This window comes from Ascaphus truei, chromosome 10 (genome assembly GCF_040206685.1).
Source record: "Ascaphus truei isolate aAscTru1 chromosome 10, aAscTru1.hap1, whole genome shotgun sequence".
In the NCBI taxonomy this organism is placed as follows: domain Eukaryota; kingdom Metazoa; phylum Chordata; class Amphibia; order Anura; family Ascaphidae; genus Ascaphus; species Ascaphus truei.
In genome coordinates this window covers 3,430,716-3,447,069 of record NC_134492.1, presented here as the reverse complement: position 1 = coordinate 3,447,069, position 16,354 = coordinate 3,430,716, and positions in this window count along the sequence as shown.

Sequence of the window (16,354 nt, the reverse complement as noted above, 5' to 3'; positions counted from 1 at the left end):
CATTGGTCCACAGCACAACAGTGCTCTCAGCTCTACTCAATGTGCTGAGAGTCTCCTCTCCTGCCTCCTTCAAACTCCCAGACCACATTCTCTCTCTGCTCCAGCACTCTCTGCTCCTAGGACATAACTACTTGTCACTTACAGGAACAGGCAGAACTAACTTTAGACAGCCCCGCCCCTCATGATGTCATTAGGACCTCCCCTCTGTCTCAGGCCTGCAGACAGAGTCAGGGGCCTGCCTCTATCACTCAAGGCAGGGCTTGAAGCGGGGGAAAACCCCATGATAACTACTGGCGGCCTGCCCTTAACAGGACTTACACCAGAAGGAGAAAGATATATAGCCCCCATTTCTTACCGGGGCTACATATATATATATATAGATATACACACATAGACTCACATACACATATACACACACACACAAACACCTGTAAGACTTGTTACATAGTGATAGAATAAATACATATTTAGGTCATTATATGTGTATATGCAGAAAGAGTCACTTATTACAAGCTATCCTTACTTATCTGTCTTAGTACAGTGTATGAGTGATACTGCTTTTTAGTGACTGACACTCACTCCCAATGACTGACAAGATCTTCTATTTGAGTGCTTAAATCAGTGAGACTGCCCTCCAACGTGTGTTTTAAACTCATTTAGCACCACTTAAATAGTTTGAAGCAACAGTATTCCCCCCCCCCTCATTTTTCAAAGTGTTGAGAATAGTTTTACATGATAAATAACCTCAAAATTGCATTACCTCTTAGGGCCTGGTGTCAGGAATCTTTTGTTATACAGGTAGAAAAGAAAATGATGAAACGGTGTCAAAAGTCATTCTAAATTATATTTACTGTCTTCTCAAGGCTTGCCAAGGGGGGTGTCAGTGGTAGGCACTGGGGTTATGCAGAATATCTATTTAAAGAAGGTAAAAACCTACAAAAAACAGCATTTTAGGAGAATGAAAACATATTTTTCTCATGGTAACGGAAAGTCCTTTTTGCCAAGCTGCCGGGTTAAGTGTTGGTAGAAAGTCTTGTTTGCAATACAAAAAATCTTTGATCTTTTTACAAAGTATTTACTAGGATCTGTAAGACAGGAAGGACGATATATATATATATGCTGTAAATACTTCTTCAGTTTGATGTCAGTGCATGTTTTTCCCATTATACACATGCAATAAAACACCAGTTTGGGGAATCAGGAGGCCACATTTGTTTTTTTGTTGTTGTTTTTTTTTTTTTTTTTTCAAAAAAGTTGACCACTGTGGCATTAGTAAAAAACATAAAACAGGACTGAAAAAAAACCACTTAAGTGCATCTGTCTCTTCGAAGCACTTTGAAACAATAAAAATAATCTGCAGAGAAAAACGAAAGTATATATCTCCTTGCAATACAGATCAACCCAGAGCCACATCTGAAAATAAAATCATGGATGATTTTTATCTAGTGCCTTAATATTGCCATTGCCTCCTTTGGCTTCACCCTGTTAGTATTACTCCCGGTGGTAATTTTGGGCATATGAGAGACTTTGAGAGACTTTGACTGCCTCCCTGCCGGTTCCCTCGCTGCTGCGGAGACTGTGACGTCATCACGCAGTATCCCGTGACGGAGCGACAACGTGGCACGCCGAGTGTACCCTTGCAGAGCTGAGGTCTTACCCCCGTACAGTGGATCTGCTCGCTGAGCAGAAGTGGAACTGCTGTATGGTTATGTGCTGGGGGTCGGGTGATCAGACATGGAACTGCTGTATGGTTATGTGCTGAGGGTCGGGTGATCAGAAGTGGAACTGCTGTATGGTTATGTGCTGGGGGTCGGGTGATCAGACATGGAACTGCTGTATGGTTATGTGCTGGGGGTCGGGTGATCAGACATGGAACTGCTGTATGGTTATGTGCTGGGTGTCGGGTGATCAGACATGGAACTGCTGTATGGTTATGTGCTGGGGGTCGGGTGATCAGAAGTGGAACTGCTGTATGGTTATGTGCTGGGGGTCGGGTGATCAGGAGTGGAACTGCTGTATGGTTATGTGCTGGGGGTCGGGTGATCAGAAGAGGAACTGCTGTATGGTTATGTGCTGGGGGTCGGGTGATCAGACATGGAACTGCTGTATGGTTATGTGCTGGGGGTCGGGTGATCAGAAGTGGAACTGTTGTATGGTTATGTGCTGAGGGTCGGGTGATCAGACATGGAACTGCTGTATGGTTATGTGCTGGGGGTCGGGTGATCAGAAGTGGAACTGCTGTATGGTTATGTGCTGGGGGTCGGGTGATCAGGAGTGGAACTGCTGTATGGTTATGTGCTGGGGGTCGGGTGATCAGGAGTGGAACTGCTGTATGGTTATGTGCTGGGGGTCGGGTGATCAGAAGTGGAACGGCTGTATGGTTATGTGCTGGGGGTCGGGTGATCAGAAGTGGAACTGCTGTATGGTTATGTGCTGGGGGTCGGGTGATCAGAAGTAGAACTGCTGTATGGTTATGTGCTGGGGGTCGGGTGATCAGACATGGAACTGCTGTATGGTTATGTGCTGGGGGTCGGGTGATCAGACATGGAACTGCTGTATGGTTATGTGGGGGGGGGTGATCAGACATTGAACTGCTGTATGGTTATGTGCTGGGGGTCGGGTGATCAGACATGGAACTGCTGTATGGTTATGTGCTGGGGGTCGGGTGATCAGAAGTGGAACTGCTGTATGGTTATGTGCTGGGGGTTGGGTGATCAGAAGTGGAACTGCTGTATGGTTATGTGCTGGGGGTCGGGTGATCAGAAGTGGAACTGCTGTATGGTTATGTGCTGGGGGTCGGGTGATCAGACATGGAACTGCTGTATGGTTATGTGCTGGGGGTCGGGTGATCAGACATGGAACTGCTGTATGGTTATGTGCTGGGGGTCGGGTGATCAGACATGGAACTGCTGTATGGTTATGTGCTGGGGGTCGGGTGATCAGACATGGAACTGCTGTATGGTTATGTGGGGGGGTGATCAGACATGGAACTGCTGTATGGTTATGTGCTGGGGGTCGGGTGATCAGACATGGAACTGCTGTATGGTTATGTGCTGGGGGTCTGGTGATCAGACATGGAACTGCTGTATGGTTATGTGCTGGGGGTCGGGGGATCAGAAGTGGAACTGCTGTATGGTTATGTGCTGGGGGTCGGGTGATCAGACATGGAACTGCTGTATGGTTATGTGCTGGGGGTCGGGTGATCAGACATGGAACTGCTGTATGGTTATGTGCTGGGGGTCGGGTGATCAGAAGTGGAACTGCTGTATGGTTATGTGCTGGGGGTCGGGTGATCAGAAGTGGAACTGCTGTATGGTTATGTGCTGGGGGTCGGGTGATCAGAAGTGGAACTGCTGTATGGTTATGTGCTGGGGGTCGGGTGATCAGACATGGAACTGCTGTATGGTTATGTGCTGGGGGTCGGGTGATCAGAAGTGGGACTGCTGTATGGTTATGTGCTGGGGGTCGGGTGATCAGACTTGGAACTGCTGTATGGTTATGTGCTGGGGGTCGGGTGATCAGAAGTGGAACTGCTGTATGGTTATGTGCTGGGGGTCAGGTGATCAGAAGTGGAACTGCTGTATGGTTATGTGCTGGGGGTCGGGTGATCAGACATGGAACTGCTGTATGGTTATGTGCTGGGGGTCGGGTGATCAGACATGGAACTGCTGTATGGTTATGTGCTGGGTGTCGGGTGATCAGACATGGAACTGCTGTATGGTTATGTGCTGGGTGTCGGGTGATCAGACATGGAACTGCTGTATGGTTATGTGCTGGGGGTCGGGTGATCAGACATGGAACTGCTGTATGGTTATGTGCTGGGGGTCGGGTGATCAGACATGGAACTGCTGTATGGTTATGTGCTGGGGGTCGGGTGATCAGAAGTGGAACTGCTGTATGGTTATGTGCTGGGGGTCGGGTGATCAGACATGGAACTGCTGTATGGTTATGTGCTGGGGGTCAGGTGATCAGAAGTGGAACTGCTGTATGGTTATGTGCTGGGGGTCTGGTGATCAGACATGGAACTGCTGTATGGTTATGTGCTGGGGGTCTGGTGATCAGAAGTGGAACTGCTGTATGGTTATGTGCTGGGGGTCGGGTGGTCAGAAGTGGAACTGCTGTATGGTTATGTGCTGGGGGTCGGGGGATCAGAAGTGGAACTGCTGTATGGTTATGTGCTGGGGGTCAGGTGATCAGAAGTGGAACTGCTGTATGGTTATGTGCTGGGGGTCGGGTGGTCAGAAGTGGAACTGCTGTATGGTTATGTGCTGGGGGTCGGGTGATCAGACATGGAACTGCTGTATGGTTATGTGCTGGGGGTCGGGTGATCAGACATGGAACTGCTGTATGGTTATGTGCTGGGGGTCGGGTGATAAATATACTGATCTGTTTCTGGCTAGGAGGGATTAAAGTTTTCCTTGTGCAAAACCAAACCCACACAATGGAGATTGCTTACATTTTATTTATGTATTTAATTCTTTTATATGGTGAAAACAAACTATGAGGTAACATGTAATTTGCGCTAGCTGAGCAATCTGATCTTTAAAGGGCAATAATTTTACAAATACGGTTTAATGCTTAGACTTGTGTTATCATAAACACAGAACATACTGTGTGTGGACAGTCAGTCTGACTTATAGTGCCTGGCTCAGCCTGCGCAAGATAACCAAGAGTAATGGTTTTTGATAATCAAGCCACAATATTAATATAAGATGAACCACAAAAGGCTTTTGTGATGTAGGTTTAGTTAAGCTTGCAAACCTCATTGGAATATAAAAGAGACAAGTTATCGTTTTTACAGTTATTTCTGGGAATTCTGTGCTGCAGCATAAGCACACGTATATATTTATTTTCATGGCTGATTCAGAGGGAAAACGGCATGATTGCCCAAGGCATTTGTGCTTTTTAGTTTGGTCAGCAATGCATGTACTGAATGCCCTCCAGCTGTGCCCATTTAGCAGGTACACTACCCGCTATCTATGTCCTGTAAAGCCAGCTGTGCCCATTTAGCAGGTACACTACCCGCTATCTATGTCCTGTAAAGCCAGCTGTGCCCATTTAGCAGGTACACTACCCGCTATCTATGTCCTGTAAAGCCAGCTGTGCCTATTTCTGCTCGTGTTAAAGCCGGGAGATCTGCATTGCCTGTTTCGCTTTGGTCAAGGCCTGGAACCTCGGGCCAATCACAGCACATTGAAGATCATTGCCTGATCTGCATATTATAGAAAATACAGCACTGCCTCTATATTGTGTACATTAGTACATGCAAATAAAGTCCAACGTGTTTAAATGGTAAGTTGGTAACATCATATTTGCAAATAATAAATTGCACGTGCTCTGGGGACTTAATAAGGAGATTACTCACTTGCTTTTAAGCTTCTGTGTCCCACAAGAAAAGAGAAAAATGAAAGTGTGCTTATTTGGATGTGGCCAATGTGGGAGGGTACTGCACAAAGACCAACAACCACGCTAAGGTAATGCTTTCTACGTTTTATGGGGCTTATTCTGTATTAGCCAAAGAGGCTGATTGGGCGGTTTTGGGCCAAAACTCTCCAGTAAAGTCAATGTGGAATTTCGTCTGAAAGTGGCCCGATTGGTCAACATGGAATAAACTTAGTTTACTGAAAAGAACGTACCGCACAGAGTGACAGTGAGAAGTTGCTCGCGTGTTTTAAATTGTACAGTGCAGAAGTGGTAATCTCAACCACATCTGCATACCTCGGGTGCATGTTACAGAACAGTAACAGCAAGTGGAAAATTGTACATGAGAAAATTAGTATTCAACAAGAGAATTTTAGCGTATGGACTCCAGTAAGAACAGAAGGCCGTAGCTTGAACAAATGACAAATGCCCTAGCTGCTTTGGCCTATGGATAGGAGTCTGTGATTATCTCCATTTCTGCTAATCACCAGCCTCAGGGATGTGATGTATAATAATTGTTATGACGAATGCAGATCACAAATATCCAAGGTGTATTTTTCTAAGAAATAGCTTTAACTAAACCCACCTGGCTACGCTCCAGGTAAGTTACCCACTGATATAAAGAACAATGAGCCTTGCACAGATGGTTGGGCTCTATTACCAGTTAACTCATGGCTTGCAGGCAATAATGCTTCCAAATAACAAAAAGCAACATTTACACATTAACTTCAGTGTAAAACCAAAACAATGGTACTTCCCAGAGCAAAGTAAATGCACATTTCTTGTCAGTGACCGTTCTTGTGATAAGCTTCACAACAAGAAGGCTAGCAAAGAAAAGTACTTTCTTTCCATGCAGTGAAAGATAGACTACCCCTAATTGTCTTTAACTTCGATAACATGATAAAACTAATTAGGCAAGAGCACTGTTTAATAAAACTATCCATCTATTCTATTTGTAATGTTTATTTGCATGGCTCAGGTTTAGTTAACATGGTACACATACTTGCCTGGATAATTTTCCTAAAGTAAACTCTAAGTTCTGGAATTCCTTTTCTGTTGCATTCATAGATACCACTTTTACCGGGGTCTCATAGATACCACTTTTACCGGGGTCTCATAGATACCATTTTTACTGGGGTCTCATAGATACCATTTTTACTGGGGTCCCATAGACACCATTTTTACTGGGGTCTCATAGATACCATTTTTACTGGGGTTTCGTAGATACAATTATTGCATTCATGCTTCGGCCAAAATTAAATGGAGGACAGTTCACTGACGCACCCCCAATTCCTTCAGAATTATTTTTATTGAGGCAATTCAGATATTTTGGAAATTGATTAGTGATTCTAAGATGGAGACTTTTCACTTTTTATTTACAAATACCAGTCCACTGAAAACAATAAAACAAGATGAAAGTTAAAGATACTCATGGAAAAGTAGACTTTACTATATATATATAATATATATATATATATATACACACATAAACAAAATACAGTACCTGCAACAGGCTGATGGTATGATAAATTCTATAGTCAGGGAAATAATAATTATTAAGTTTAAAGTAAACAACCCCTGACGGTACTTAAGGGCAAGAAATATATGGAAACAAGAATCAAACAGATGCCTCAAAATAAGCACTCAAGCGTACCCAAAAATCTTATATTTATAAAACAGTATCTAAAGCACACAGAAAAAATATTAAAAAATATCTGAGGAGAACCCCTAATACCAAAATGAACTGCCTGAGAATATGTCAATATGCAAAAGATACAATGTACATAAGGATATAACCAAGGTACAGGTACAGTTTCAGGTAAAAATGTCATTCACCCTACCCCCTATAGACACCGGCCGGTGTAGAAGACTGTGCTAAACAAGACATCCCCCGGTAATCCACATCACAGAAATACAATATAACCAGTTTGTATATAAGGCTATATGTATGTAAGTCATATACCCGTGGGAAGGTACATATGGGAAGATAAAGGATGGAATAAGTGTATAATATGCCCTATAAGACAGAGAGTGAGGGTTCCTTCCTTCACAGTCCGTGGAATTCCACACAGTATTGGCCGAAGAAATCAGATACTTATCCGGATCCTGGATGGTTGAAGAGTCCAGAAGGATATGTCAGCTTCAATAACTTTCAGTAGCATACCAATCCGTTTGTGTGAATGCAGCCGGTGATGGTTTAAGCATGACGGATCATCTCTTCTCGTAGTGCACAGGCACCGCCAGAGTCAACGGGTGATTGTAAACACGCAAGTCCCTGTATTTTCAGGGAGCAGGACAGTCAGATGGGGGGCACCTCAGCAAACTTTTGAACAGAACTACCCCGACGTACGTTTCGCTGAGTACGTAGCTTCTTCCACCAAGAAGAAGGTAGTTCTGTTCTTTATTTGCAGTGTATTACTGATCTAATGGCTTCCACTTTTAAAACGGTTATTATAACTGATTGACAAAGCCTGGCTAAAGCGAGACAGGATACAGTTTGACATATTTGGCAGGCAGGACTCCACAGCAGTACCATATTAAAAGGCGCAACAAGTGTTTGGACTGTAACTAAGTTAAGGGGGTGATGCATCAAGGCCATTTTGGAGCGATGGAATGAAGACATCTTTGCATCACAGTATCGATGCTCTCTGCACCAATGTTGCTCTGCGTTCAGTTCACCATTTGCGATTTAGGAGTGTTAACATGAATTACCAGGTTTGTTGAATCATTTTTCCCTTTGCGCCTAAAAACCTGTCTCCGTCAAAACTGTGTTTAACAATCAGTACCAGATGTAAGCCCCGCGGCAAACAAGTTTCTTACATACAAGGCAACAGATTGAAAACTGCACCAAAACCTACTTTTCTTTGCGTTGTAATGTAGCTCCTCCTCCAACATTTTAACAGCATAACGATACCTTTCCTAACTTTGGCACAGGTTGAATATATATAATAAAATGTGCTGAGGATTAAAAGCGTAGAAACATTTGTACAATTTTAAACTAGCCACGATAGACTGGACTCAAAATAATTGAAATGTACATTTAAACATTAACCATCCAAGGGAAATGTACACATTTATTGTAAATTAAACAGCACTATATGTTCTGAGATAGTTATTATAAGAAAATAATGAAGGGTACACAATCTGTCACCACACTGCGTCCCATTCCAGGATCCAGCTTAGAAATGCACAGATATAGATATGAAACTGGACAGATTGCATATACATTTTCCAGGGTCAACATATTTAATTTGCCCAGGAAGTTAGCTTCAGCCCAGAACTTGGCTGGAGGGTGTATAATAATGTATCATGCAACTTACACATTTATGAAGAGGTCAGTATCCATTATGAGAATGTAACAGTTTACGTCAGCTATTTTAGACCCAATGCCAAGTTAACCCAGGCTAGGCTAGGTTCTGGGATAGCCATTTAATACCCCGTTCACTTGCAAATGAAGTATGGGTATTTGTGGTTCCCCCCTGGTCTAGATCATTCTTCTTTCTCTTTACACACTCTCTCTAGGTGACCTTATCAGATCACTTGGGTTCAAATATCACCTCTATGCTGAGGACACAAGATTTTCCTTACAACCCCTGACCTTACACCTGCTGTACAGAGCAAAGTCTCTGAATGTCTCTCTGCTATATCATCCTGGATGTCCCTCCGCCGCCTCAAACTTAACATGTCAAAAACGGAGCTCCTCATACTTCCTCCCAAACCTGACCCTACTACCTCCTTCCATATTACCGTAGGCAGCACTATCATACACCCCGTATCACAAACACCCTGCCTCCCTCACATTCACAAAGTAGTAAAAGCATGTAATTTTTTCCTCTGTAACATTGCAAAGATACGCCCTTTCATCTGTCCCGCTACTGCTAAAGCTCTAACACAGGCCCTCATTCTCTCCCTTCTCGACTATTATAACATTCTACTGTCCGGTCTTCCTGCCTCTCACCTGTCTCCCTTACAATCGATTCTAAATGTTGCTGCTAGAATCACTTTACTCTCTCTTAAATCCGTGTCAGTGTCTCTCCTTCTGAAATCCCTCTCCTGGCTTCCTATTAAATCCTGTATTACTTACAAAATTCTCCTTTTCACTTCTATGGCTATACCCTCCTCTGCCCCTCCTTACATCTCAGCCCTAATTTCTGGCTATGCACCATCCCGACTCTTGCATTCTGTTCAAGGATGTCTTCTCTCTACCCCTTTTTGTATCTAAAGCCCTCTCCTGCCTTAAACCTTTCTCACACATTGCCCCACACCTCTGGAATGCCCTTCCCCTCAATATCTGACTGGCACCCTCTCTCCACCTTTAGAACCTTTCTTAGGACACACACCTGTTTAACGAAGCATATATGGGTTCATAAGGGTTGAAAGAGCGGCTCAGTGAGTAAAGACACTGACTCTGGCACTGAGTTTGAAGCAGGGGAGCCTGGTTCAATTCCCAGTATTAGCTCCTTGTGACCTTCGACAAGTCACTAGTCTCCCTGTGCCTCAGACACCAAAATCATAGACTGTAAGCTCGACGGGGCATAGATTGTAAGCTCTATGTGGCTCTGTAAAGCGCTACGTAATACTAGCAGCGTTATACAAGAACAAACTATTATGATAATTATATAGGCAGCTCCGTGGCTGATACTATACACCTCATATGCACTGACCTCAGGCTCTTGCAGGTGCATTTACCAGAACACCCTGCTACTGTCTCTGTAAGTTCTCCCTACTTACCACTTAGATTGTAAGCTCATCAGGCTGGGACTCCTTTTTATTTCGTTTTATGTTTGAAGCGCTTATTCCCATTTTGTCGCATGTATTACTGCTGTAAAGCACTACGTACATGGATGGCGGTGTATAAATAAAGATGCACATACATACATGGACAAGAGTACATTGTTATATCATTGAAGGTCTCCGTTGGCATTGTGTGCTAAGAATAGATTTGTGTTGCAAAATATTTATGTGAAGCATGTGCAATGGTGCTTTTACTTTACTTAAATGTGGGAATATGAATATCCACATACACATTCCACACTAATCCTACACAACTGGAAACGCCAATATCATACATTACAGGCTAAAGCAGTACAATTCCGGGCATTATTGAAAACCCTGCTCTCTGATTGGTTCAAATTCCGGGCATTATCCAATCAGTAATGCTCAGAATTTTAGCAGCTTGCAAAGTGCAGTTTTCAATGTGTTTATTTCCAGCCAATCAGCTTTCAGAACAGCTGAGATAGGGCAGGGGATTGGTTAGAATGAAGTAACAGCTCTGGGACAGGGCAGGGGATTGGTCAGGAAGTATCAGCCACGGATTGACTCCTCCCCCTCCCGAGCTGACTGAGATTTTCTGGGCAGATTCAGTTGTATTGGGGGAGGGGGGGGGAGGGAAGGGGGGGAGTAGTGTCTGCAAATAAGTAAGTGGCTGCCTGCAGTTTCTTTGTGGCTGCAGTTTGTGTGTGTGTGTGTCAGTAGCAGTGTGTGAGCTGTGCTGTTCTATATCTGTGTAGAGGTGCTGTGTGTGTCAGTGTCAGCAGCAGTGTTTATGGGTGCTCTGTTGTGTGTAGAAGTGCTGTGTATAGAGGTGCAGTGTTGTGTGTGTGTGTGTTGTGTCTGTAGAGGTGCTGTGTATAGAGGTGCAGTGTTGTGTGTGAGTGTGTGTGTGTGTGTGTGTATGTTGTGTGTGTGTAGAGGTGCTGTGTTGTCTATAGAGGTGCAGTGTTGTGTGTATGTGGGGTGTGTGTAGAGGTGCTGTGTTGTCTATAGAGGTGCAGTGTTGTGTGTATGTTGTGTGTGTAGAGGTGCTGTGTTGTCTATAGAGGTGCAGTGTTGTGTGTATGTGGGGTGTGTGTAGAGGTGCTGTGTTGTCTATAGAGGTGTTGTGTGTATGTGGGGTGTGTGTAGAGGTGCTGTGTTGTGTGTAGAGGTGGGGCGGGGGAGAGTGCAAAGTTTAGTAAGTGGCTGAATTTTTTATTGTGGCTGCAGTGTGTGTGTGTGCGTGTGTGTGTTGTGCTGTGCTGTTGTATGTGTAGCAGCAGTTTGTGTGTGTGTAGAGCTGATGTGTGTGTGTATAGAGCTACTGTGTGTGTGTGTGTGTATAGAGCTCCAGTGTGTGTGTGTCAGTGTCAGCAGCAGTGTTTGTGGGTGTAGCATGTGTGTGTAGCAGCAGAGTTTGTGTGTGTAGAGCTGTTGTGTGTGTGTGTGTGTGTGTGTGTGTATAGAGCTGCTGTGTTGTGTGTGTAGAGCTGCTGTGCTGTATGTGTAGAGGTGCTGTGCTGTGTGTCTAGAGCTCCAGTGTGTGTGTGTGTGTGTGTGTGTGTGTGTGTGTGTGGTGTGCTTGTGTATGGTGTGCTGTTGTGTGTGTGTGTGTGTAGCAGCAGTTTGTGTGTGTTGAGCTGCTGTGTGTGTCTGTAGAGGTGCTGTGTGTGTGTGTGTGTGTGTGTGTGTGTGTGTGTGTGTGTGTGTGTGTGTGTGTGTACACACAGAGGAGGTGGCAGTGTGTGGATACAGATAGCTACAGTGTAAGCGTAAATAGAGGTGGTTTCATGTATTTACCATTTTATTTTAATAAAATATCTATTTAACTATACAAAAGTGTCTATTATTTATGAAAAAAGCCTATATTTAGCCTATAATAGTAATAATCCCCTAAGAACAGGGCCTTACTGGCCAATAATGCCCTGGCTGGGTTACCTCGGCTTCGCCTCGGGCCTTCAAGTCTTCGAGCCAGGGCATTATTGGCCAGTAATGCCCTGTTCTTCGGGGATTATTACTTAAGTATATATAGCAAGTTTCACCTGTAACAATTTCCTTTGAAGCACAGTTTATTAAAGTAACTAGATTCCCCAAGGGAGTTCATTTCTCTAAGATAGGGTGTAAAAGCCCAAATTAATTGTATTTAACAAGATATACTTTGAATCCCTACAATATTAAAACAGATCTCTTTATACACATTTAGAAAAGCGAAATATAGTCAATTATTAAATACAAAGCATCCGTAAGAATGGAAACAGTCGTTTCCCGTGCCATCGTGACTCAAAATCACCATAAGCCCAATTTTCATTTACCGTCTGTACGTGTCAAACTTACCTTTAAATGCCCTATTTTAATAACAATATTTCACTATGAGAGTTATGCACTCTTTTTTAAGCATGTGCTCCTAGTTTTGTGAAGTTGAGCCTTCGCTACCTTGAGCAGCAAACCTCTAGTAAGCGGACAAAAGTTCAGCTACGGGACTCTAAACAGCTGACGGATTCCCCACTGCCACCTGACGTCACTAGGGCGGAACCAGGAGAGGAACAGCCATGAGATTTCACTCTTGGAGCCTAGCATCTGTACCGAGATGCATCGGAGTGAAGAGGGAGACCCCGCTATTGTCCGTCTGATTGCGATTGCCCGTGTGGTGGAAGACACCCACAATGCTGATTTTCATTGCTACACTGTAAGTAGCCATCTACTTTTACACAATAACATCCCGTTTATGTGGTTCTTTTTTGTCAGTGATTGTGTGTTTATTTACCTGAAGAACTGTTATCCATACGGGTGTTTACAAGATACTGTTATAGGAGATCACTCACATCAGGCCGTGTGAGTGGAATATTATCCATCATTATCCTATACGTGCAATATAATATTGCTTCATCCCCTTCCCCCGTATCGCAGCTGATTTGTGTATGCATGTGCCTAATTGCCTTCTTTTACCGTTTATACTCGCATGTACATGAGGTGAACGATTGTGAAGAATCCACCTATCTAATGAGAAACATCAAGGACGGAGTGAGAAGTAAAGAAAGAGAAAGTACCAGAAAGAAAGAAGCACCACCACCCAGAAGCAAGACTCGACCGAACGTAAAAGAAACCTTGATGGGATACAACTTACACAAGGCCGTGTAAGTTATTTATCTATCTATTGAACTTTTGTGATCACACACATATACGCAAGCTCCCCATCCAAGGAGTTATTTATCTTCTCTGAGGGATCAATGAAGGTATAAGCACCTCATTGACCGTCAGCGAAAGAAAGCATATCTACCTCACACTGTGCTCCCCCATCTTTTCTTGTGTTCCATATCTATCAAGGGTCCGGGATAGACCTTAGTGGGGTAATTTGAGTCATACGAGGACACTTCAAGAGAACACCAATAAGGTTGTATTTACCTTTCTTATTTCAATAGGATATACATATCTAATATAAAGCAACGGTTAGAGCAAGCGCCCGGGTTACGCACCACAACTCTTTTTTGTTATTCACAGGATCATACATTCTTGGGACTTTGAACCATCAAAACTATCGAGGACTTCTCAGATAGTTGGTATATATATACATATATACTAGAGTTAAACCAACTGTTGCACCGTTTGTCCAACTGTTTTTTCGTGTATATATATATGTATATATCCTGCAAAAAAGCATAGCGCAACCGCCTTCAATAATGTAATAAAGATAAGAGCATAACCCAATTTAATACTCACAAAAGTAACATTCTTTAGGGTCTGTCACATCCAATGATGTATTCTAGAAAAGATGGTCCAACATCCACAGTACTAGTTATGTCCTGGGCAGTCCTGAGCGCTCTAGCCCTCTTTCCGATGTTTTCTGTACCTGCCTTGTACTATTTGCTGCTGCAGTCTGATTTCTCAGCTGTATCCTGTTCCACGCTGGTTCCTCCTCCTGACCTCTCACTTCCATTCAGAGTCTCCGGTGGTCCTTACAAAGAGGCGCCTTTGTGATGACGTCAGCGATGCGCTCCATAAGTGTAAGCTGGATCAGTGATGCAGACGAACCCTCAGTTCAAATATCGCAGTCTTCAGTACCCAACGCATTTCGGAACCATGCTGTTCCTTCTTCGGGGTTTGGACTCCTTATATAGCATTACCCCATTTAACCTCTAAGCCACTGATTACACAAACGGAATCATTCATTATGTGAAGATGTGTACGTACGCGGAAACAATCCCCAGCTATATATATATATATATATAAATAATATATATACTGTATACAGTGTGACAACTCAGTCACTTTGCAGGGTCTTTTCTCTCACATTAAAGCAGGAAACGTAGGGTTCGCTTATCAGGTTTATTAACAAAAGGGCACAAAACCGAACAGGAACAAAAACAAAATACCTAGCTCCCCCTGGAGCACTAACTAACATACGTGTCAGTTCCTTAACTACAGATTGGAGAGCTAAACTCTTTACGATACTTAGCCCTTTTACCTCCGTAAGTGACAACATCCGAAGTCTCTCACTCTGTGACCCTCTCAGGCTGTGGGTTTGGGCCAAACAACAGGCCCTGTGTCCAGCAGGCCTGGGAACTGGTACAACCGGCGCCCTTACAGGTTGGGGTAAGGCTCAGTTCTGTCAGACTGCTGACTGCTTTTTAAAGCCCCTGCAATGAGCAGTTACCTGACACACACTAGCTGCTTGCCTAGCTAGGCGTTTAACCTCCTGCATGCTGGAGCGCATGCATACTGCATGGTCTCTCTAACGTAGACAGTCTGTGACTGTCACAATACACACACACACACACACACCAAGCAGGTGTTGGCAGCAAATATGATAGTTGGCAAATATAAGTAAACTACTATATATATATGTTCTAAACCATATGCCTCAAAAATAAAGTGTAGGAGTTTAAAGCACTCAAACCATAAAATATAAAAATGAAAACTACCTTTGTGGAGCACTAGTGCCAATAGGGAAATACCTGGTAAACATTCCCAGAGTCACAGCAATTAACAAAGAAAAATACTAGCGGGCACAATTCTTCACTAAACTATATTCCACCATTGCCCATTCTGTAGTATGAGATGCCACGGCCCCTGGGCTGCTGCCACCTTGGAATGCATTGGGCTACTGCAAATAGTAGTACTGTATGTTTCACGTGGCACCGTGATTTCTACTCTACGTTGCCTGCATCTTAGTGGAAATGTCAGTAAATAGGCTAGCTTTGATTTTCATACAGAAGACCAGTCACGGTAAGTCTTTGCATATCCGATTTCAGTTACTACCGCCTCCTCTAATAAAATACTGCATTTCCAGCAAAGTCTCCACAACTGCCTTCTAGGCCAAAGTATGATTGGTAGTCCATGTTTTTCTCGGTTGTATAAGTGTCCCAACCTGTGTTGGTGAATTCCTTATCTTTGATTGGACTATTGAGAATGTAAAGGAATGAGAAAGCTGCTGTGACATGTTCCTTTATAGTTTAGTGATCTGGCTTCCTGCCAAACCCAGGCTCTTGTCTAAATTGTATGCTATGTATGTCCTAAAAAAAGTTTTACTAAGTGCATGTAATGGATTGTAACTGTGATTAGAAGAGAGGACTCACTTCACCCAAGTGTTTATATTGCATTCATGTGGAAAAAGTTCCACATTTATTGTGACAATGGAAATGGTAAAAGATGCCTGGTGGTAATTCCAAGCTGGGTGATAGAACGCTTCCTGCACAGCTAGAACTTTTATTTATTGTAAGAAAGAACAAACCAAGAAGTTTAGAGTGAATAATTAACATCAAACTATTTAAACACAAGAAAAGTATTTCCAAAGTAGTAAGCGTTATTCTCCAAATGTATAATAATATGTTTGATATATATATATATATATATATATATACAGTGTTCGACAAACCTATACATTTGCTCGCCCCGGGCGAGTGGATTTAACATCGTGGCGAGCTCCTATTGGCCCAAGCAGCAAACGTTTGGTACTAGGTGGCGAGTAGATTTTTTTGTGATTTGTTGACCACTGTATATATATATATATATATATATATATATATATATATATATATATATATATATATATATATATATATATATATATATATGGTAAAGAAGAGAGCCAGCACTCCTGTAGTAATCACAATGGCCTGGTGCAAGTTCCATATAATAATGTAGAAAATATGTTACCATCCAGAAGAACGATAAAGCAGAT